At 38.9% G+C, this 23,100-nt stretch overlaps 1 protein-coding gene and 1 long non-coding RNA gene across 2 annotated transcripts in view; one reads left to right on the top strand and one right to left on the bottom strand.

The window, feature by feature from the left end:
* Nucleotides 1-23,100, top strand: part of PIK3C2G (phosphatidylinositol-4-phosphate 3-kinase catalytic subunit type 2 gamma) — a 651,998-nt gene that overhangs the window by 15,754 nt on the left and 613,144 nt on the right. The gene's annotated exons all lie outside the window — the stretch shown is intronic.
* LOC138437758 (uncharacterized) lies at nucleotides 7,486-19,685 on the bottom strand. The gene is made up of 2 exons (XR_011256139.1): nucleotides 18,191-19,685; nucleotides 7,486-9,445 (listed from the first exon to the last, which is right to left on the bottom strand). It is a non-coding gene; the product is annotated as an uncharacterized lncRNA (long non-coding RNA).

The raw sequence follows: 23,100 nt of genomic DNA, 5'->3' as shown, positions 1-23,100 counted from the left end.
CTTTTGAATATGCTATCCAGGTTGGTCATAACTTTTCTTCAAAGGAGTAAGCATCTTTTAATTTCATGGCTGCAGTCACCATCTGCAGTGATTTTGGAGCCCAAAAAATAAAGTCTGACACTGTTTCCACTGTTTTGCCATCTATTTCCCATGAAGTGATGGGACCGGATGCCATGATCTTCATTTTTCGAATGTTGAGCTTTAAGCCAACTTTTTCACTGTCCTTTTTCACTTTCATGAAGGGGCTTTTTAGTTCCTCTTCACTTTCTGCCATAAGGGTGGTGTCATCTGCATTTTGACCTTAGGAACTCTCAATTTCCTTCTGATTTTTTTTTCTGTATTTTAATTATGTTTTGTGTACTTTTAATTTATTTTATTTTATGTATTTTATATTTCTCTATACTAGATGGGAATGCTCTTCTGCTGGTAGCTACTCTTATCTCAATCGGAGCTAAAAGTTCCCATGGTAGAAATGTAAAAATGTATTTGTAACTTAGCAATTTATAAAGTTAATTATTTTCTTTAATCTTCTTCTGAAAAAGTCATGCTCTTTCCTAGCCTTTTAGTTATGTTTTGAGTTTTTATCTATTCAATTGACCTATTATTGCTATTGTTTTAAACTGTTAGTATTTGTCTAAATTTGACAACATTTACAATATATCTGAAGCATCACTAATACATTTTGGGCTTTCCTTCTGGGAGTATTTTTATGTTTCTTATAAGTACATCCCTAGGATAATAAACATAAACCATAACCGATTAACTAAGTCTGCTGTGCAATTGCCTGAGTTTCTAGGTGCTATTCTATTTAACTGAAATCTAAGTAAAAAAATTATTTTTTGTTTTATTCACTAGGTTATGTTCGACTCTTTGCAACCTCATGGACTTTAGCCGACCAGGTTCCTCTGTCCTTGGGATTGCACAGGCAAGAATACTGGAGTGGGTTGCCATTTCCTTCAGGAGATCTTCCCTATCCAGGGATCAAACCTGCGACTCTTGCATTGGCAGGTGTATTCTTTACCACTGAGCCACCAACAGATGATTGTAAACAAATATTAGTGAATTGACCTCCCAAAGATAGTTTTAGAACAAGAGTCACATTCACAATTATAGACATTATAATCTGCTTATATCTTTAGTCTGAGAGCTTTGGTGTTACTTTGCAATTCTGAGACCCCATGAAATTAAATCTGGCTTTTTCTCGTCTTTTTGTGAAACCAAAGTTAATGAGGCTGGTCTTTAAAGTGCTGCCTGCTGCTGCTGCTAAGTCGATTCAGTCGTGTCTGACTCTGTGAGACCCCATAGACAGCAGCCCACCAGGCTCCCCCGTCCCTGGGATTCTCCAGGTGAGAACACTGGAGTGGGTTGCCATTTCCTTCTCCAATGCATGAAAGTGAAAAGGAAAAGTGAAGTCACTCAGTCGTGTCTGACTCTTCACGACCCCATGGACTGCAGCCTACCAGGCTCCTCCGCCCATGGGATTTTCCAGGCAAGAGTACTGGAGTGGGTTGCAATTCCAGTATTGCCTTCTCGGCCTGGCGTGCTGTGATTCATGGGGTCGCAAAGAGTCAGACATGACTGAGTGACTGAACTGAGCTGAACTGAACTGAAGGGCTGCCTAATCTATGTCAGTAGAGTGCAAATTATTATGGAAACTGTAATAATCACAGAGAAATTGATAATGACTTGGATCAGTGTCTCACTTGTTAGTTGTAAAGCTTTTACTATAAAAAGAAATTATTTAACAACAGCACTTAATTAGTTATGAAGTTTTATTAGACATAGAAATAAATGGTTCTTCTGATATCTAACACAGGATATAAAGCATCATTGTGTTTGTGGTAAAATTGTCATCTTCACATGTTGTTACTTTATAACCAGCTAAGGATTTGGAAATTATAATGTTTCACTTTTTCCATGATTATATTTTTAAACAATTTTATTGCCAATAATATAGTGACGGAAGTTTTGTAACTAACAGAGCCTAATATTCAAGTAGAGTTGACTCTTGAACAATACAGATTTGAACTGCACAGGTGCACTTACTTGCAGATTTTCTCAATAGTACACACTCAGTACTACACGAAACACAGTTGGTGGAATCCGTGGATGTGGAACCTTAGAAGCAGAGGGCCAACTGTAAAATTATACATAGAGTTTTTATTTCACAAGGTATTGGCACCCCTAACCCTTGCCACTGTTCAAGACTCAACTATATTATCTTCTCCTACAGCTATGACTTGCAGCTTCCCAGGTGGTGCTAGTGGTAAAGAACCAGCCTGCCAATGCAGAGATGCAGGTTCGTCCCCTGGGTCAGGAAGATCCCTGGAGGAGGGCATGGCAACCTACTCCAGTGTTCTTGCCTGGACAGAGGAGCCTGGTGGGCTACAGTCCATGGGGTCGCAAAAAGTTGGACATGACTGAAGTGACAGCCCAGCCCAGCACAGCTACAGCTAAAAGTAATTAACCTCCAATTAAAATAAATAAATTTGTATTAAAAAAAAGAAACTCTATCTCAATTCTCCCAGCATAAACATTTTAGAATCCCCTTTAAAATAGAAGAAATTTGGTATTTTACTCTTACATCAAAGTTCAAAATGTGAAGGCCTTCAAAACAAGCAGTTACTAACAAAACTCCCTTTCATGCAACTTCCTGATATTAACCTTTTCAGGGAAATATATTTTAACAAAGTAGATGAAGACGTAAAAAAAAAACATTTATTGACTGGTTTTTGCTTACTGTACAGTACCCTAAGAGCTTTAAATATGCTAGTTGATTTAATGCCTCCAATTTCATAAAATAGACATTTTTATTTTCAAGATGTGACAATTGCAAGAAAGGTTAGTACCTTCACTTAAGTCTTGACAATACTGAGTGTGAAGCTTTAATTTGAAAAGCACGTTTATCTAAATTTTCCCATCCAATACATATTAAATGTAAAAGTAACAGAAACAAATAGAAAAAGATGGAAAGCTTTAAATGAGAAGATAATGAGTGCCTGAAAACAGCTTCATTATCTTCATAAACTTCTGGTAAGACAGCACTATAGATTCCCCCAATCCACTGACTATTTTTTTCACATTGTTTCTATCCATTTCATATATAATCCATTTTATTGCTTAGAAACATCTGTCAGGAGTGACCTAAGAGAAGGAGGTGGAGAAAGAAAAACAGACAGATTAAGAGAAAGCATGCTTCAGATACATTTGGTCATTTCATATGATTACAATATAGACCATCATCCAAATTAACACCAAGAATTAACTGCAGTCCTTCTCAGTGCCTTTTTGAGGTTTCCCTGGTGGCTCAGTGGTAAAGAACCCACCTGCCAACACGAGAGACATGGGTTCGATCCCTGATCATGGAAGATCTCACATGCCACATAGGCCCGCGGGCTACAGTTATTAAGCCTGGCTGGGAGCCACAACTACTGAGCCCATGAGCCACAACAACTGAAGCCCAGGCAACTCAGTTACTGAGGGCCATGCACCGTTGAGCCCCATGCTCCACAGCGAGAGACGCCATTGCAGTGAGAAACCTTAGCAGAGCAACTAGAGACAACTAGTTGTGCTCTCCACAACTAAAGACAAACCGGTGCAGCAGTGGAGACTCAGAGCAGTCAAAAATAAATAAATAAAATTATTAAAATTTTTTCTCATCTGTAACTAGATAAGGTCCAACAGATTGACACAGGCAGGTAATACAGAAAACACTGCAGATCTTATTAAGGATTATTGACTTTAAGTGTAGGTACTGGAGAAATGGCTCATTTGTATTTCACCTTGTGAAAACTTTCCTGACTTCTACAAAAATAAATGAATAAATAAAGAGGACATAACAAGAAAAAGAGAAAAAGGAGAGAAAAGAAAGAAAGTGAAGTCACTCAATCCTGTCCGACTCTTTGCGACCCCATGGACTGTGGCCTGCCAGGCTCCTCCATCCATGGAATTTTCCAGGCAAGAGTACTGGAGTGGGGTACCATTGCCTTCTCCAGGGGATCTTCCCAACCCAGGGATCCTGCACTGCAGGCAGCCTCTTTACTGTCTAGCCACCAGGGAAGCCCCCAGGAAAGGAAAGAAAAAAAAAAAAAGTGAAAAGGAGACAAGAAAATTCCTCTGTACTCCCAAGGAATTTTTAAGTCATTTGTGTAACACAGATCAATAGCAAACTTTTTACCTAACTCTACTTTATAAGGAGATTTGTAGTTGTAACTGTTGAGTTATCTGTGATAATGGAAGAAGTCAGGAGATGATTAAACCAGTCTATAGATAATGCAAAAGAAAGAGGAGATGACATTACCAAGTTGAAATTACTGTTTTGAGAGAGGAAAAGACTTCTCTTATAGATGGAATTACAAAGATTTGTAGGGGGAAGACTTCTGTAATATTTAGTACTTTGGGGAGATTAGCAAAAGTAAGTGGATTTTACATGTGATATAATTTCTCTTGCCATTTATTTGAGACATTTTAGTGAAGACGTAAATTGCTTTTCAGTGCTTTGCGTACTTCAAATTGGTGACTCTTGAATGTAAGTTGATGCTGAAATTGACTTCAAGACATCTCGTCCACTAGAGAAGCCCAGCGGATGTTGTGTTAGCATTAGTTGCATGTATTTCCAGTGAGAGTGAATTCCTCAAGAATAGGTGTCATATGCTTTGGTATCTGTTTTCCTAATCCCTTCTCTTCTATACTATAGGTGACACAATTCCCTTTTGCAGGCAGAAGTACATCCATGTGCTGCCTCAACTGTGACCTCGGTCAATAGAAATGTAAGAGATTGTCCAGGGTTTCTTATTCCTATGTGAGTAACTGCACACAAGCATGTCATCTGTTCTTTATCTAGAATTTGCAGTTGCTTATGTAACTCATTATGTCTTCCTCCTTGTACAGCTAATGACCCCTTATATCAAGCTATTCTTGTACAGGGACTAGTGAATCTCTTAGGTCCTGGTATGTATGAAACCATAAACTAGAAAATGCATACAGTAGCTACCACAAGAGTACTTTTTTACAAGCAGCATATAAGATTTTAATTAAAACTCAGTGAATATATAGATTAAATGAGTTCTGAGTATCTGTTCTGTTCTTTAATTCCAAGTCCTCAATTCTTAAAGAAATGTTCATTAATAATATACATCAATAATATATATCAATATACATTAATAATAAAGCCAGTCTTATTTCAAGACCACAGCTAAATTATTGCTTGATGGAGTTTATTTTGTGGCAACTAGTGTCAGACTTTATTTTGGGGGGCTCCAAAATCACTACAGATGGTGACTGAAGCCATGAAATTAAAAGACGCTTACTCCTTGGAAGAAAAGTTATAACCAACCTAGATAGCATATTCAAAAGCAGAGACATTACTTTGCCGACTAAGGTCCATCTAGTCAAGGCTATGGTTTTTCCTGTGGTCATGTATGGATGTAAGAGTTGGACTGTGAAGAAGGCTGAGCGCCGAAGAATTGATGCTTTTGAACTGTGGTGTTGGAGAAGACTCTTGAGATTCCCTTGGACTGCAAGGAGATCCAACCAGTCCATTCTGAAGGAGATGAGCCCTGGGATTTCTTTGGAAGGAATGATGCTAAAGCTGAAACTCCAGGACTTTGGCCACCTCATGTGAAGAGTTGACTCATTGGAAAAGACTCTGATGCTGGGAGGGATTGGGGACAGGAGGAAGAGGGGACGACAGAGGATGAGATGGGTGGATGGCATCACTGACTCGATGGACGTGAGTCTGAGTGAACTCCGGGAGTTGGTGATGGACAGGGAGGCCTGGCGTGCTGCGGTTCATGGGGTCGCAGAGAGTCGGACACGACTGAGCGGCTGAACTGAACTGAGCTGACAGTAGTTGTTCATTTCCTTTATGGTTGTGTTCAGCAAAGAGTTTTACAAAAGTCTTCCACTTGATCTGCTTCCCTGGTGGCTCAGATGGTAAAGAATCTGCCTGCAAAGCAGAAGACTTGGGTTTGATCCCTAGGTCAGGAAGTTCCCCTGGAAAAGGGAATGGCTACCCACTCCAGTATTCTTGCCTGGAGAATTCAATGGACAGAGAAGCCTGGGAGGCTACAGTCCATGGGGTCCCAAAGAGTCAGACATGAGTGAGGGACTTTCACTTTGACTTTTATGTTTTTAAACCATGCATGTAGTTCTTTGGCCCATTTTTTGATTGGGTCGTTTATTTTTCTGGAGTTGAGCTGCATAAGTTGGTTGTATATTTTTGAGATTAGTTGTTTGTCAGTTGCTTCATTTGCTATTATTTTCTCCCATTCCGAAGGCTGTCTTTTCACCTTGCTTATATTTTCCTTTGTTGTGCAGAAGCTTTTAATTTTAATTAGATCCCATTTGTTTATTTTTGCTTTTATTTCCAGAATTCTGGGAGGTGGATCATAGAGGATCCTGCTGTGATTTATTTCTGAGAGTGTTTTGCCTATATTCTCCTCTAGGAGTTTCATAGTTTCTGATCTTACATTTAGAAAGCTGTGGTACATATACACAATGGAGTATTACTCAGCCGTTAAAAAGAATTCATTTGAATCAGTTCTGATGAGATGGATGAAACTGGAGCCAATTATACAGAGTGAAGTAAGCCAGAAAGAAAAACACCAATACAGTATACTAACACATATATATGGAATTTAGGAAGATGGCAATGACGACCCTGTATGCAAGTCAGGAAAAAAGACACAGATGGGTATAACGGACTTTTGGTCTCAGAGGGAGAGGGAGAGGGTGGGATGATTTGGGAGAATGGGAATTCTAACATGTATACTATCATGTAAGAATTGAATCGCCAGTCCATGTCTGACGTAGGGTGCAGCATGCTTGGGGCTGGTACATGGGGATGACCCAGAGAGATGTTGTGGGGAGGGAGGTGGGAGGGGGGGTCATGTTTGGGAACGCATGTAAGAATTAAAGATTTTAAAATTAAAAAAAAAATAAATAAATTTAAAAAAAAAATAAATAAAATAAACCATGCATGTAAATGTTTTCCACCATTATGCCTTCACAGTATTATTATGGACAAAAATATATCTATCGAATATTAATTTTTGCATACATATAGTTACAAAAATCTGAATATACCCATGACAAAATAGAAACAGCATGATGAACTATAAATATCTCATGTGTTAAAAGATATGCTTGAGTGTGCCAAGAATTACTAAAAAGTATACTCAAACTGATTCTTATCATATACCCACAGATATTTATTTAGTGAATCCAGGGTGGGTCTCAGGACTCTGGATTTTTAAGTGAACTTTACCTCCTTCACCTCTCCTAATCCCAAGAGATTCTGATGAGGAAACACAACTTCTGAAACTTTGGATTATGTTGAATTACACAAAGGCCCTTTTCAGCACTTTTTGCCTAACTTCCTCTTTTTTTTTTTTTTTTAACTCACCTTAGAAGTCATTGTTTTCCAAGGAAGCAATACAATGTTGAGTTTATTTTAATTCTATGCAGAATAGCAGACTTCTGATATTAATTTGAGCACTCATTTTTATTGCAGTATAATTGCTTTACAATGTTGTGTTAATTTCTGCTATACAGCAAAGTGAATCAGCTATATGTATGCATATATCCCCTCCCTCTTGAGCCTCCCTCCCACCACCTTTCCCCATCCCACCCATCTACGTCATCTCAGAACACTGAGCTGAGCTCCCAGTGCTATACAGCAGCTTCCCACTAGTTACATATCTCTGTTACATATGGCAGTGTGTATTTGTCAGGCCTATCCTCTCAATGCATCTCTTCACCCCCCACTTCCCCCTGTGTCCACATGTTGGTTCTCTATGTCTGTGTCTATTTCCGCCCTGAAAACAGACTTATTGTACCATCTTTCTAGATTCTATACATATGTATGGAATCTAATTTGGTCTCTTAAAACAGATTTTCCTATTGAGACGATAACTCATTGAGTAGTTAGAAGTTAATGTCCTCAGTTTAAAGTAATACTTTGTCATCCTAGCGCATGTGTTTCTCAGGAATCTGATCAGCATGAATAAAACATATCTGAAATCTGAACACCAGGCAAAGCAGTAAAACAGAGATAATTAATTTCAGAAATGAAGAGCAAGTCTTGAAATAGAATATATCTTATGAAATATCACCTAAAAACAAAACAGAAAAGGACACCCATCTCTTGTGCTGTGTGCTGTGCTAACTCACTTCAGTCATGGCTGATTCTTTATGACCCTATGGACTGTAGCCCATTAGGCTCCTCTGTCCATTGGATTCTCCAAGCAAGATTACTGGAGTGGGTTGCCATGCCTTTCTCCAGAGGATCTCCCCAACCCAGGGATTGAACCTGCATCTTCAGCAGCGTCTGTATTGCAGGCAGACTCTTTCCCATCTGAGCCACCAGGGATGCCCTTCCACCCCATCTCTTAGGTTTGGCTTATTTTCAACAACATCTGGGATGAAACATAACTCATCTCTATGCAACTAGTGGCTCTGTAAGTTTTGCCATAACAATGACATTTCTATTTACTGAAATACTCATGCATTTCATGTAAGATACAAAATTTAAGAGAAGTAATATTAATCATTATTTTCCCCCTTTTACAATGAGTCATCCCTTGCATGCTCTTAATTTTATTTAAATTTTACTTTTTGATCTGTGTGTTCATTTTTCAAGTCATAAGTAATTTGAAAGCTAGGGGTGTATATGTGTGTGTGTGTGTGTGTGTGTGTTAGAAAGATAGAAATAGAGCAAGAGAGAGAGAGAATTTGTATCTGTGTGATTTTTTTTTAAACTCTTCTCAGTAAAATCAGTAAGATTTCGCCTTTTTTTCCTTCCCACGTTTGACAGATATAGACATGAAGATAAGAATCACGATAGGCTGTTGAATAGTTTATCTGTTTGTAGTTTAGCTTCAAATATATGACTCTAAATTTCAGAATAGATACATCACTTGGTGTAGTTCAGATAATTGATTCATAAGTCAGCTACATCAGGCAGGTTTTGATGGTATCTTTATAAATAGGCCAGAGCTTTCAAATGCCTGATCGTATCTCTCATGCTGACATGAAAGGCATTTAGAGGTTGGAATATGCTAGCTGTACAACTCGTATTCTAGATACAGTTCATGAGGCCTATTAGCTTCCTATGGCACAAGTAACAAAATATCACTGAAATGTAATAAATTGAATGATAATCTCAGAAATGCTTTTCTAATTGTGTTTTAAAAGAGCAATGTGAGATATGACTTTTACATTAGATGTTTAGAGATAAAAATGCAAGGCATTTTAATGCATTTAAAATAAAAAACAAGCATGATAATAAAATAAGAGGATTACAAAGTCCAGAGACATATCTGCCAGTGCATACTGCTAAGATGGTTTCTCATCCATGTGTGAGTCAGATGGAGCCTGCCTTTGCAAAATGCATTCACTCCATCTGTCTTCATAATTCCAGATGCATGATCATACATCTCTTATCCTAAAATGAGATAAAGGATTAAGAATTTGCATGGTGAGGTATTTGTGTGACAACTGTAAACACATAAGATTCTGAACTAAAAGTAGTTAGACACATTTATTTGGTAATTTTAACCAGATCCCCTGTACACTTCATGAATTTCTTTATATTTTTCACAACTACGGGGGCCAAACATCCTATACCACACATTACACATTGTCTTCCCCTTGATTGCAGTCCTAGCCTGACTCGCGGGTCAGATCTCATGTATGGAGGGGATGTTTTTCTTATTTGGACAGGCTTGAAATACTTCATTCTAGGGCTTCCCAGATTGTACCAGTGGTAAAGAATCCATCTGCCAATGCAGGAGACATAAGAGACATGGATTTGATCCCTGGGTAGGGAAGATATCCTGGAGGAGGGAATGGCAGCTCATTCCAATATCTTGCCTGAAAAATTTCATGGACAGAGAAGCCTGGTGGGCTTCAGAACATTGAGTCGCAAAGAGCCGGACATGCCTGAAATGACTTAGCACAGAGGCATGCACTTCATTCCAAGTGCTGTTCCCCCACTCCATTCCCACAAAAATATTTATTTTGTGTCTCACAAAAATAAGCACACAACCTTATAATCCTTGAAGACATCTGTATCCATCTGAAGAAAATCAAAATAGCTTACCCAAAATATGCCACCTTGGCACACTGAGTATTTTTACTTCAAGGCACTTAACACAGCAAGTGAAATTAAAACTCCCACAGTCCTTTTTCTTCCAAAAAGTTCCAACAGGAAACACACTGTGGAGACACACTTGTAGTGTCCTAAATTTGGGAAGTGTTAATTTCCTAAAGAGAACCTCTTGAAGCACAAAACCGGAAGTTGCAGGAACCTATCAGAACATGTCTTCATGTGGCAGAAGAGCCAGGAGACCTTCTGCTGTAGGATCCGTTGGTACTCTTGGTGCTCCACAAGGAAGAGATGCCCTCGCAGTGTTCTTCCTGTTTGCAGCAGTTGTGTAGAAGCAGTTCAGGCAGAGCTACAGGAAGCTTCTCAAATCCCCAGGCCCCATACCTGTCCCAGCTGTGTGAAGTGCTTCCTGTCCCAAGGGAACTGTGGCTGCACCAGGCTTTTAAGCACTGTAGGGTCTATATGTGTGTTGGGACTTTGACTGCAGATGTACCTTAAGGCCAAACACAGGAATTAGAGGTCATGTGTCTGCAAGTTCTGCAGCTGTGCATTTACCCAGAAGGCCATTCTCACATGTACCTGAGAACGGTACACTGGCCAGTGTAAGACTCTGCACCCAAGCCAGCCCGGACTAACACAAGGACACCCACACCAGCCAGAAGCCTCTAACTAAGAGTTTTGCAGCCAGTTTAACACGGAGAAGGGCCCTGATGAAGGGCACGTGGTCAACCACCATGGGGAGGGCGCCACCAGGAGGATCCACTTCTGCCAGATTTGTGGGAAGACATTTAAAGGGCTGGACCAGGTGTGTGGACATGTCAGACAGCCCCAGGGGATGGAGGAAGTTCAAGTGCACAGAATGTGGCTCCAAGTTCATGCAGTAGGCCCACCTATGACTGATGCAGAGCTGTCACCCACTGCAGTGCAAGCTGGATGGACCCTGGTCACTGAAGATCAGATGAGGCTCTTGGTGGTGGTGGACATGGTGGGGGTTGTACCCCAACCACTGTCTGCGGAGCTGGAGGTGGGCTTGGCTGAGCGCATGGTGAAGTCCTTGGCCCAAGGCGGCCTGGTCAAAGGCTGTGTGCAAAGGAGAACTACAAAAGCCTGGGCCCTGCATCCCTTGCTCATCCTCCCACCTGCCATCTCTTTGAAAGGCAACACTTTTCAACCCTTTTCCACCACAATTCACTTGGTCCCAACTCCCAGTAAGCCACATGGCTTTGGACTAGAAAAAAAAAAAATTTTTTTTTCTTGAGTGTTTTGCTTCTTACTGTCTTCCCATCTTTGCTCTAAAGATGTTCTCAAAAAGTCAGTACCTAACACAAATTTAAAATAGCCATCCCTCTTCCTCCCACTCCCCTTGCATGCCCGCTCTTTTTTGGCTGCTTAGTTTTTCTCTGTAGTCCTTGTGCACTCAACATTATCTGACATCCTGTAGCATTTACATATTTTGTTTATCATTGTCTCTTCTCTTTAAAATATAAGCTTCATGAAGGCATGGCATTTAATATATTTTGTTTGCTGCTGTATCTCCAAAGCTAAGAACAAAGCCTGCCCCATAACAGATTACCAATAAACATCATTTTGTCTTTTAAAAGAATATATGATTTTTATGTTTTTAAGTAGGCTTATTTGGTGGCTCAAACAGTAAAGAATCTGCCTGTAATATAAGAGACCCGGGTTTAATCCCTGGGTCAGGAAGATCCACTGGAGAAGGAAGTGGCAGCCCATTCCAGTATCCTTGCCTGGAGAATTCCATGGACAGAGAAGCATGGTGGGCTACAGTTCATGGGGATGCAGAGTCTGACACAACCGAACGAATAACACTTTCACTTTTTCATGTTTGTAAGTGCAAAGATAAGAATGAAAGAAGAACACTAAACTAATGAGACTGACAATTCTTGGAGTGATTGAGGATGGAAGGAGAACTATGAGAACTTTTGTTCTTCATACTTTTATTTTAAGCACTTTCTACTTATTAACAGCATGTGTTTCTATAATCAAAGAATATTATAATAAAACTAATCACCAAGGTATAATAGCACAGTGCTTGCCATATAATAGGCATTCAAATGTTTTATCCAATAAGTATTCTATGGGCTCCAGCTATATGCCAGACACTGTAGTAAGACCCTAAGTAGACGGTAGTGAAAGTGAATCACCAACTCCACTTTCCTGCAGCTTGAGATAATGTAATAGAGGTCTATTTATTGCCTAAAGATCACATGTACTTTCTATTGTTTATGAAGTTACACAAACATTTATGAAAATCTGGCAAACATTTCCATTGCTTGAAAAAGGGCATAAGGGCAGTTTCCAGAATGACATAAATGTTCTATATCATGATCTGACAGCAGTAACACAGGAGAATACATTTGTTTAAATTCACTAAACTGTGCATTTAAAATATGTGCTTTTCATTGTATGTAAATTATCTTAATCAAAAATGCAAAAGTATATATCTTTTGTTTTCCAAATTATAACACCTGGTCTTGTAGAAAATTAGAGTGGTAATCTATCTTAAAATAGAAAATTAATAAATGTGATTAATAAGATTTAGGATTTGATTTAGATTGACAAATAAAAATCTACAGATATTAGTAAATAAAGATAAACTGAGGAGATTTTTTAGAATCCATATAAAAATTTGACTATGCAAATCAACCCAATAGACTCAATATTTGTGAATATGAAATAGTCTTTGGCTGTCTTTTGATTACAGAATTAATTAGTGTTTATTTATACAAAATTTGGAAATCACAGAAAAATCATCAAGAGCTCATAATCATTTAGCATATTTTATTGCACTCACTGGAGAAGGCAATGGCACCCCACTCCAGTACTCTTGCCTGGAAAATCCATGGATGGAGGAGCCTGGTGGGCCACAGTCCATGGGGTCGCTAAGAGTCAGACAGGACTGAGTGACTTCAGTTTCACTTTTCACTTTCATGCATTGGAGAAGGAAATGGCAACCCACTCCAGTGTTCTTGCTTGGAGAATCCCAGAGACAGGGGAGCCTGGCAGGCTGCCGTCTATGGCGTCACACAGAGTCGGACACGACTGAAGTGACTTAGCAACAGCAGCAGCAGCAGCAGCAGCATTGCAATCATTTTTCAAAGATACATTTGTACATGAATGAAATTATACTTACCTATACTTTTGTATCCTGCTTTTACATTTATCATCAAAACACAGGTATCTCCCCTCAGATTAAAAATCATTTATAAATATGATTTTAAATGGGTGTCTGTTTTACAATACTATCGAGGGGGTGTGGTGTGGTAGAGAGAGCAATATAAACTTAGCTACATTCATTTCTGAATCCCAGTTCAGGTAATCGCTAGCCTTTGATCTAGGTTAATCTTTTTGTCTTTGTTGAGGTATGTAAATGATATGATTAAGTTAGGTAAAATGAGTCAACAGTATCTTCTCCTCAGGGATCCTTTATATGAAATATATTTCAATTGTCTAGCACTGTACTATGCATCTGGCATATACTGAATAAGTAATTATTTAGTTCAGTTCAGTTCAGTTGCTCAGTCACGTCCGACTCTGCGACCCCATGAATCACAGCACGCCGGACCTCCCCATCCATCACCAACTCCTGGAGTTCACCCAAACTCATGTCCATGGAGTCAGTGATGCAGTCCAGCCATCTCATCCTCTGTCATCCCCTTCTCCTCCTGCCCTCAATCCCTCCCAGCATATAGTCCACATACCATAACTACTTTAACCATTTCTTTAGACAGTATTCTTGTTTAAAAGTTTCTCTGTTTTAATGAAGTCTACCTAAGATAGTTTGTTTCTCTAATTAGTGATAGCTTAGATTTTTAGACTTCCCCATCTAGGGTCACTGATGGTAAATAATATCACACATATCATCTTATGCATATGATTAAACTTAACACTAGCCTTCTAGTTTTAAACTCTTAATTTTGATTATTCTCTGTTTATCGGAATTGAAACATTGATAATTTTTCAGTAACTGTGAGTATATTTTTCAAGCATTTGTATATTTGAAGTTGTCTTCATAATTCAACCAGAATTTTTGTCTTTATAACTAAAATTTAGCAAAAGTTTTCCTCATTAGACATTTCACTTCTCATAACAACTATCACATAATTGCAAAGAAATTTAAGGCAAGCTAAATTTTTCCACTGATTTTTAACTTCTTTTCTTCCTGGGAGACTCTGTAATTTTTTTTTTTCTGAAACACATTGAATCATATTTGATATTTAGGACTATATCTATTTCATTGTACTACAAGGATAGGGACTGTTCTACAGATTTCTGAGTTTATAGTAAAGGAATATGTGTTACAAAGTTAGAGTCTAACTTTCATGCCTGTAATATTTATTAATATCATATGCTTTTTAATATATTTCTTTGTTATTTGAATTCTTAAAAATCTCCTCTTGTTTTACATCACCATCATTGAATTGATTTTCTGCAATTCCAGTTTAACCTTTCTCGCCTAAAATGAAGGTTTTAAAGTCTGTCCTAGACTTTCTACTTATTTTTCATTTAAAAAAATATTTTTGGATATGTAATTTTCCAATTTGGATTAATATTTATGTAATCTTATCTTAAGTAATATTTTCAGAAGTTCATTATTACATCACCAGATGGTCAACAGTGAAATTAGACTGATTATATTCTTTTTAGCCAAAGATGGAGAAGCTCTTATACAGTCAACAAAAAACAAGACCAGGAGCTGACTGTGGCTCAGATCATGAACTCCTTATTACCAAATTCAGACTCAAATTGAAGAAAGTAGGGAAAACTGCTAGACCATTCAGGTAAGACCTAAATCAAATACCTTATGATTATACAGTGGAAGTGAGAAATAGATTTAAGGGACTAGATCTGATAGATAGATTGCCTGATGAACTATGGAATGAAGTTTGTGACATTGTACAGGAGACAGGGATCAAGACCATCCCCATAGAAAAGAAATGCAAAAAAGCAAAATGGCTGTCTGGGGAGCCCTTACAAATAGCTGTGAAAAGAAGAGAAGTGAAAAGCAAAGGAAAAAAGGAAAGATATAAGCATCTGAACGCAGAGTTCCAAAGAATAGCAAGAAGAGGTAAGAAAGCCTTCTTCAGTGATAAATGCGAAGAAATAGAGGAAAAGAACAGAATGGGAAAGACTAGAGATCTCTTCAAGAAAATTAGAGATACCAATGGAACAATTCATGCAAAGATGGGCTCAATAAAGGACAGAAGGGGTATGGACCTAACAGAAGCAGAAGATATTAAGAAGAGGTGGCAAGAATACACAGAGAACTATACAAAAAATATGTTTATGACCCAGATAATCACGACTGTGTGATCACTCATCTAGAGCCAGACATCCTGGAATGTGAAGTCAAGTGGGCCTTAGAAAGGATCACTACGAACAAAGCTAGTGGTGGTGATGGAATTCCAGTTGAGCTATTTCAAATCCTAGAAGATGATGCTGTGAAAGTGCTGCACTCAATATGCCAGCCAATATGGAAAACTCAGCAGTGGCCACAGGCTGGAAAAGGTCAGTTTTCATTCCAATCCCAAAGAAAGGCAATGCCAAAGAATAGTCTAACTACTGCACAATTGCACTCATCTCACATGCCAGTAAACTAATGCTCAAAATTCTCCAAGCCAGGCTTCAGCAGTACGTGAACAGTGAACATCCTGAAGTTCAAGCTGGTTTTAGAAAAGGCAGAGAAACCAGAGATCAAATTGCCAACATCCGCTGGATCATGGAAAAAGCAAGAGAGTTCCAGAAAAACATCTATTTCTGCTTTACTGACTATGCCAAAGCCTTTGATTGTGTGGATCACAAGAAACTGTGGAAAATTCTGAAAGAGATGGGAATACCAGACCACCTGACCTGCTTCTTGAGAGATCTGTATGCAGGTCAGGAAGCAACAGTTAGAACTGGATATGGAACGACAGACTGGTTCCAAATAGGAAAAGGAGTACGTCAAGGCTGTATATTGTCACCCTGCTTATTTAACTTATATGCAGAGTACGTTATGAGAAACGCTGAGCTGGAAGAAACACAGGCTAGAATCAAGATTGCTGGGAGAAATATCAATTACTTCAGATATGCAGATGACACCACCCTTATGGCAGAAAATGAAGAGGAACTAAAAAGCCTCTTGATGAAAGTGAAAGAGGAGAGTGAAAAAGTTGGCCTAACGCTCAACATTCAGAAAACGAAGATCATGGCATCCAGTCCCATCATTTCATGGGAAATAGATGAGGAAACAGTGGAAACAGTGTCAGACTTTATTTTTCTGGGCTCCAAAATCACTGCAGATGGTGATTGCAGCCATGAAGTTAAAAGACACTTACTCCTTGGAAGAAAAGTTATGACCAACCTAGATAGCATATTCAAAAGCAGAGACATTACTTTGCCGACTAAGGTCCATCTAGTCAAGGCTAGGTTTTTCCAGTGGTCATGTATGCATGTGAGAATTGGACTGTGAAGAAGGCTAAGTGCCGAAGAATTGATGCTTTTGAACTGTGGTGTTGAAGACTCTTGAGATTCCCTTGGACTGCAAGGAGATCCAACCAGTCCATTCTGAAGGAGATCAGCCCTGGGATCTCTTTGGAAGGAATGATGCTGAAGCTGAAACTCCAATACTTTGGCCACCTCATGTGAAGAGTTGACTCATTGGAAAAGACTTTGATGTTGGGAGGGATTGGGGGCAGGCAGAGAAGGGGACGACAGAGGATGAGATGGCTGAATGGCATCACTGACTCTATGGACGTGAATCTGAGTGAACTCTGGAAGTTGGTGATGGACAGGGAGGCCTGGCGTGCTTTGATTCATGGGGTCGCAAAGAGTCAGACTCGACTGAGCGACTGAACTGAACTGATGGTAGGGGCATTTATCTGTTCTGTTCTATGTTTCCTGATGCTTATAAAAGGAAGAAAGTTTTAATGGTCTGGTTTGCCAGCATATGATACTTCCATTTTTATCCTTATCTTCATCACCCTCATTATTTTAGAAAGGGATAGTGTAGCTCTCTCAAGTCTCATACTTGAAGTGTGGTTGTTGTACCCATCTCAGCATAAATTCTATGCATGTTAGTCTCTCAGTTGTGTCCAACTGTGGGACTCCATGGACTGAAGCCCACCAGGCTCCTCTGTTCATGGAATTCTCCAGGCAATAGTACTGGAGTGGGTTGCCATTCCATTCTCCAGAAGACCTTCCTGATCCAGGAATCTAACCTGGGCCTCCCACATTGCAGGCAGATCCTTTACTACTTGAACCAATAGGAAGTCCCAAATTCTACGCATAATCAGAGTTTATTTAGTTTGGCTGTGCTTTATGGAGGTGAATGTGGTTCCCAAATTTGCTCTCTTCTCATTACAAGGGAGATATAATGGATAACATGACACAATTTTTTTTTCTATTATTAACAAATGCTATACATGAATCGGAGAAGGCAATGGCACCCCACTCCAGTACTTTTGCCTGGAAAATCCCATGAACAGAGGAGCCTGGTGGGCTGCAGTCCATGGGGTCACTAAGAGTCGAACACAACTGAGCGACTTCACTTTCACTTTTCACTTTCATGCATTGGAGAAGGAAATGGCAACCCACTCCAGTGTTCTTGCCTGGAGAATCCCAGGGACGGGAGAGCCTGGTGGGCTGCCGTCTATAGGGTCGCACAGAGTCGGACACGACTGAAGCCACTTAGCAGCAGCAGCAGTATACATGAATAGTTCTAAACCACAGCCCGTTTGAGCTCCTGCTCCAACACTTCCTTTCTACAACCAAATCTTGACCTCATCTGTGTTTGCCTTTATCCATGATTGCAATACTGATGAAGAAAGTTTGCAACTGTTGCGTCTCTTATTCCTCTAGCTGTGACTGTTTAAAGAAATACAGGTGTTGGTAGTGGGTCCTGCGCAGAAGGCGATGGCTCCCCACACCAGTACTCTTGCCTGGCAAATCCCATGAAGGAGGTGCCTGGTAGGCTGCAGTCCATGGGGTCGCTAGGAGTCGGACACGACTGAGCAACTTCATTTTCACTTTTCACTTTCATGCATTGGAAAAGGAAATGGCAACCCACTCCAGTGTTCTTACCTGGAGAATTCCAGGGACGGCGGAGCCTGGTGGGCTGCCATCTATGGGTTCACACAGAGTCAGACGCGACTGAAGCGACTTAGCAGCAGCAGCAGCAGTGGGTCCTGAGTAATAAGATAGTGTTATTTTGGGATATGTACTTCAGAAAATCGTTCTCATAGAGGAAAGGGACAGATGGTTTCTTTTCTTCTTGTGCAAAGCTTGTGTGAAGCTAGGACTTAAGAAAAGGGTAATATAGGCAAAGTGCATTTTTAGCCCAGAAGGTAGCACAAAGATATCTCCAATTTTTTCTATTCTCAATTATGTAAGTGAAACACTGAAATTCTGTTACATGACCTGTGTTATATGAAACTTCAATGCTATTACAAATTGTCATTATTTAATTTAAAAAATTGAAGTTTAACAGAAAATTGTGAAATAGTAGATTTGGTCCTTTTAACTAGTCAATGTTTCAATTAAATCTCCATGATTAAATAAGGCATGCCAATATATGTCCAATATTAAAGTTCTGTGATAGATGATCATTTACTACTGGTTCTGTAAAGATAAAATCATTAAAGCTGTGTTGTCTTATATTTTTTATAGGTGAATTCAATTTGTTTAAATGTGTTTAGTAAAAAAAAACTTTAGAGAGAGATAAATATAGACATATAGTATAACTATATAGCATACCTCTATACACAAATATACATATGTGTGTGTTAGTTGTAGTCTACCAATGAATATGTTTATCTTCAAAAAGATGTTATTAACAGAACAATAAATAGTATTTGGAATGACCTAATTCCATAATTTTTAAACTATTTTTGAGCAGATTTTGCTCAAAACATTTCCTATTGCAGAGAATAACAATAAGTAACATATAGACTTCTTTTACTTATGGCCTCAAAATTTTCTGATAAATATCAACCAACTCATTATTTTCTTTATAATTATTGCCTGAATAAGTTAAATTTTCTGTCTTCAACTCAACATCAAAACTTTAATCACAGATATGTATAGAAATAACCCCCAAATTTAAAAACTGAATTAGTTTGTTACCATGAAAATAAATCTGTATCTGGAAAAAATATCAGTTTAACTTAACATGTGTTTTGAAATGTTTTCATGTGTCTAGTTGTTTAATACTCATTTTTACAGCTGAGTTGACTAAACAAGCAAAACTGAGATGTTAAACACTCAATCTTATAAAGTGATCTAAAAACTACAGAGGTAACTCATGGTCATACTTCCACATAATGGCAAATAATTCCATTTCCTACTCTTCTTCCATTTTCTGTGTTTTCTTAATTCTTTATGTCTCAGTTTTTCCAGGATTACTAAAATGTTGGTCAAATTTCACATTGGAATGACTTTTTATCAGCTAATCCCTTCCTTACAGGAACTAATAGTTCCATTCTTAATAATAAATTATATCTCTATCCAAAAGAAATAAAATACTGTTTGGTGGTTTATACATTTGAAAACTATGATGAACTTCTTACTTGCTTGAAATGTGTTGTCATGATGGAGTATATTCCCAATTTACAGTGTGCTTTTTTTTCCTTGGGAATTTAAAATACTTTCAATACTCTGGACTTTTGCCTGATTTCCCCAGAAGTGTGGAGTATGACTGATAACTGCCTTTAGAATCCCTAATAGCTAAATTACAATTATTATGCAAAGTCCTACAATAGACAGTTATATGGATTGTTAAATGACTTTGCCTTTTTTGCAAACTATAATCATTTTCCTTTATTAGCTGAAGGATTTCATAATTTAAGGAAGATGAGATACCTATAAGTCACACTTTCAAGTAAGGAACATGGATATTGCAAACATTAAATTCCCCCATAAAAACGTTAAGGCATCATTAAACTAGGTTCAGATTAATACAATTCAGTCAACTCTAGATAGATATCTCCCATAATAAGCTGAAACAATACCTAGCGATCTAAGATGTAAAATATTTTACTACAGCCAATTTATAAACCTATAAAACATACAGGTATCATTCAACCTCTTTATTAATAGTGCATGCCTTGTATTAAATCAAAACCATTTCAAAGACCCCTCCCCCTTTGGCATTCTCTTCCTCAGCTGTTGCCCCTCATTACGTGTTATCTCACCGAAGCTCATCCAAAGTGAATGACGGCATCTTTTTTTTTTTTTTTTTAATAGAAGCAGCACAGGCAATTCCCAGCCTAGTGCTACAGCTTAACTATCTTTGAGATTTATAGACACACTTGCTATCTTCAACCTACAACGTTCTATGGCCTAATGTTGATGTATTTGTTTCTGCGCTGTAAGTAGCTGTGGTTTTTCTCACTTTGGAAAACTGCAATTTGTTATTTTTAGGTTTTCACAAGTTGTTTTACATATGAGTGATAGTCATAAGGAGAGCAATTTGGGAATAACTAGATATTGTAGATAATTTTGAATCTGGTTTGGAAGATTCTTTTTTTTTTTCATTATGTTTTTGCCCAATAAGAAAGCCAAACATTTCATATTGACTGAGTTACTGGGGATTTTAAAGAATTATCTGTTCTCATTACCTATTGCCACATAAGAACTCCTTCCACCAAAAAAAAACCAAACAAACAAAACATAACCAAGAATATATTCTGGGCTTAGAATTCTATAAGTGGAAATAACTTATCCCTGCTTCACATGGCATGGGTTGGAGTGAAGGGAAGCAAAGTGAAATCACTCAGTCGTGTCTGACTTTTTGTGACCCCATGGACTGTAGCCTACCAGGATCCTCCCTCCATGGGAGTCTCCAGGCAAGAGTACTGGAGTGGGTTGCCATTTCCTTCTCCGGGGATCTTCCCAACCCAGGGATCGAACCCGGCTCTCCCACATTCCAGGCAGACGCTTTAACCTTTGCTCCACATGGCATGGGTTGGAGTAGTCCAGTTTTAGAGGCTGAAATCACCTGAGGATTCACATGTGTTTGGGAGTTGTGTGCTCACTAACCCCAAAAAGTATAGTATTTCTGTCCTGGTGTCTTCAGCGCAGCCAGATTCATCCATACAAATTTTGAACAAGGCAGGGTCCCAGGAAGAGATGGGAGCTCAAGCTGTTTTCTAAGTCGGTCTCATAAGTCCTTTCCATTATTTCCATCTCATCCCATGTGTTAAAAGAGAGTCAGCAAGGATAGTCCGTATCAAGGGGAAGGAAATTAGAATCAACCTATCAGTGGGAGAAGTGTCAAAAAAATGTGTGAATATGTTTTATAACTATCACATTATAAAAGGGGAAACCTGGTACCTTTAACCTCAGTTCAGTTCAGTCACTCAGTCATGTCTGACTCTTTGAGACCCCATGAATGGCTGCACGCCAGGCCTCCCTGTCCATCACCAACTCCTGGAGTTTACCCAAACTCATTTCCATCAAGTTGGTGATGCCATCAAGCCATCTCATCCTCTGTCATCCCCTTTTTCTCCTGCCCCCAATCCCTCCCAGCATCAGGGTCTTTCCCAATGAGTCAATTCTTCTCATGAGGTGGCCAAAGTATTGGAGTTTCAGCTTTAGCATTAGTCTTTCCAATGAACACCCAGGACTGATCTCCTTTAGGATGGACTGGTTGGATCTTGCAGTCCAAGGGACTCTCAAGAGTCTTCTCCAACTCTACAGTTAAAAAGCATCAATTCTTTGGTGCTCAGGTTCTTCACAGTCCAACTCTCACATGCATACATAACTGCTGGGAAAACCATAGCCTTGACTAGATGGACCTTTGTTGGCAAAGTACAGTCTCTGCTTTTGAATATGCTATCTAGGTTGGTCATAACTTTTCTTCCAAGGAGTAAGCGTCTTTTAATTTCATGGCTGCAATTACCATCTGCAGTGATTTTGGAGCCCCCCCAAAATAAAGTCTGACACTGTTTCCACTGTTTCCCCATCTATTTCCCATGAAGTGATGGGACCAGATGCCATGATCTTCGTTTTCTGAATGCTGAGTTTTAAGCCAACTTTTTCACTCTCGTCTTTCACTTTCATCAAGAGGCTTTTTTAGTTCCTCTTCACTTTCTGCCATAAGGGTGGTGTCATCTGCATATCTGAGGTTATTGATCTTTCTCCCAGCAATCTTGATTCCAGCTTGTGCTTCTTCCAGCCCAGCATTTCTCATGATGTACTCTGCATAGAAGTTAAAGAAGCAGGGTGACAATATACAGCCTTGACGTACTTTATTTTCCAATTTGGAACCAGTCTGTTGTTCCATGTCCCATTCTAACTGTTACTTCCTGACCTGCATATAGGTTTCTCAAGAGGCAGGTCAGGTGGTCTGGTATTCCCATCTCTTTCAGAATTTTCCACAGTTTATTGTCATCCACACAGTCAAAGGCTTTGGCATAGTCAATAAAGCAGAAATAGATGTTTTTCTGGAACTCTCTTGCTTTTTTGATGATCCAGAGGATGTTGGCAATTTGATCTCTGGTGTCTCTGACTTTTCTAAAACCAGCTTGAACATCAGGAAGTTCATGGTTCATGTATTGCTAAAGCCTGGATTGGAGAATTTTGAGCATTACCTTTAACCTAGTACCTTTAAATATCACTCTGAAAAATAATCAATGGTTCACCAGCAGTTCATTCATTATTTTATCTCATGGAAACTATTTTTAAAATAGAAATTATTTTTTAATGGAAAACATTTTTCAGCTTTACTAAGGTATAACTGAAAAAACTGCAATACATTTAATGTGTATGACATAGTGATTTCATATACAGATATATTGTGAGGGCTTCCCACGTGTTGCTAGTGATAAGGAACCCCCCTGCTAATACAGGAGACACAGGAGACATGGGTTTCATCCCTGGGTCAGGAATATCCCTTAGAGGAAGAAATGGCAACCCACTCCAGTATTCGTGCCTGGAGAACCCCATGGACAGAGGAGATTGGCAAGCTACAGTCCATAGGTCGCAAACAGTTG

The sequence above is a fragment of the Ovis canadensis genome, chromosome 3 (genome assembly GCF_042477335.2).
Source record: "Ovis canadensis isolate MfBH-ARS-UI-01 breed Bighorn chromosome 3, ARS-UI_OviCan_v2, whole genome shotgun sequence".
In the NCBI taxonomy this organism is placed as follows: domain Eukaryota; kingdom Metazoa; phylum Chordata; class Mammalia; order Artiodactyla; family Bovidae; genus Ovis; species Ovis canadensis.
This window is presented reverse-complemented; position numbering and strand designations above follow the sequence as displayed.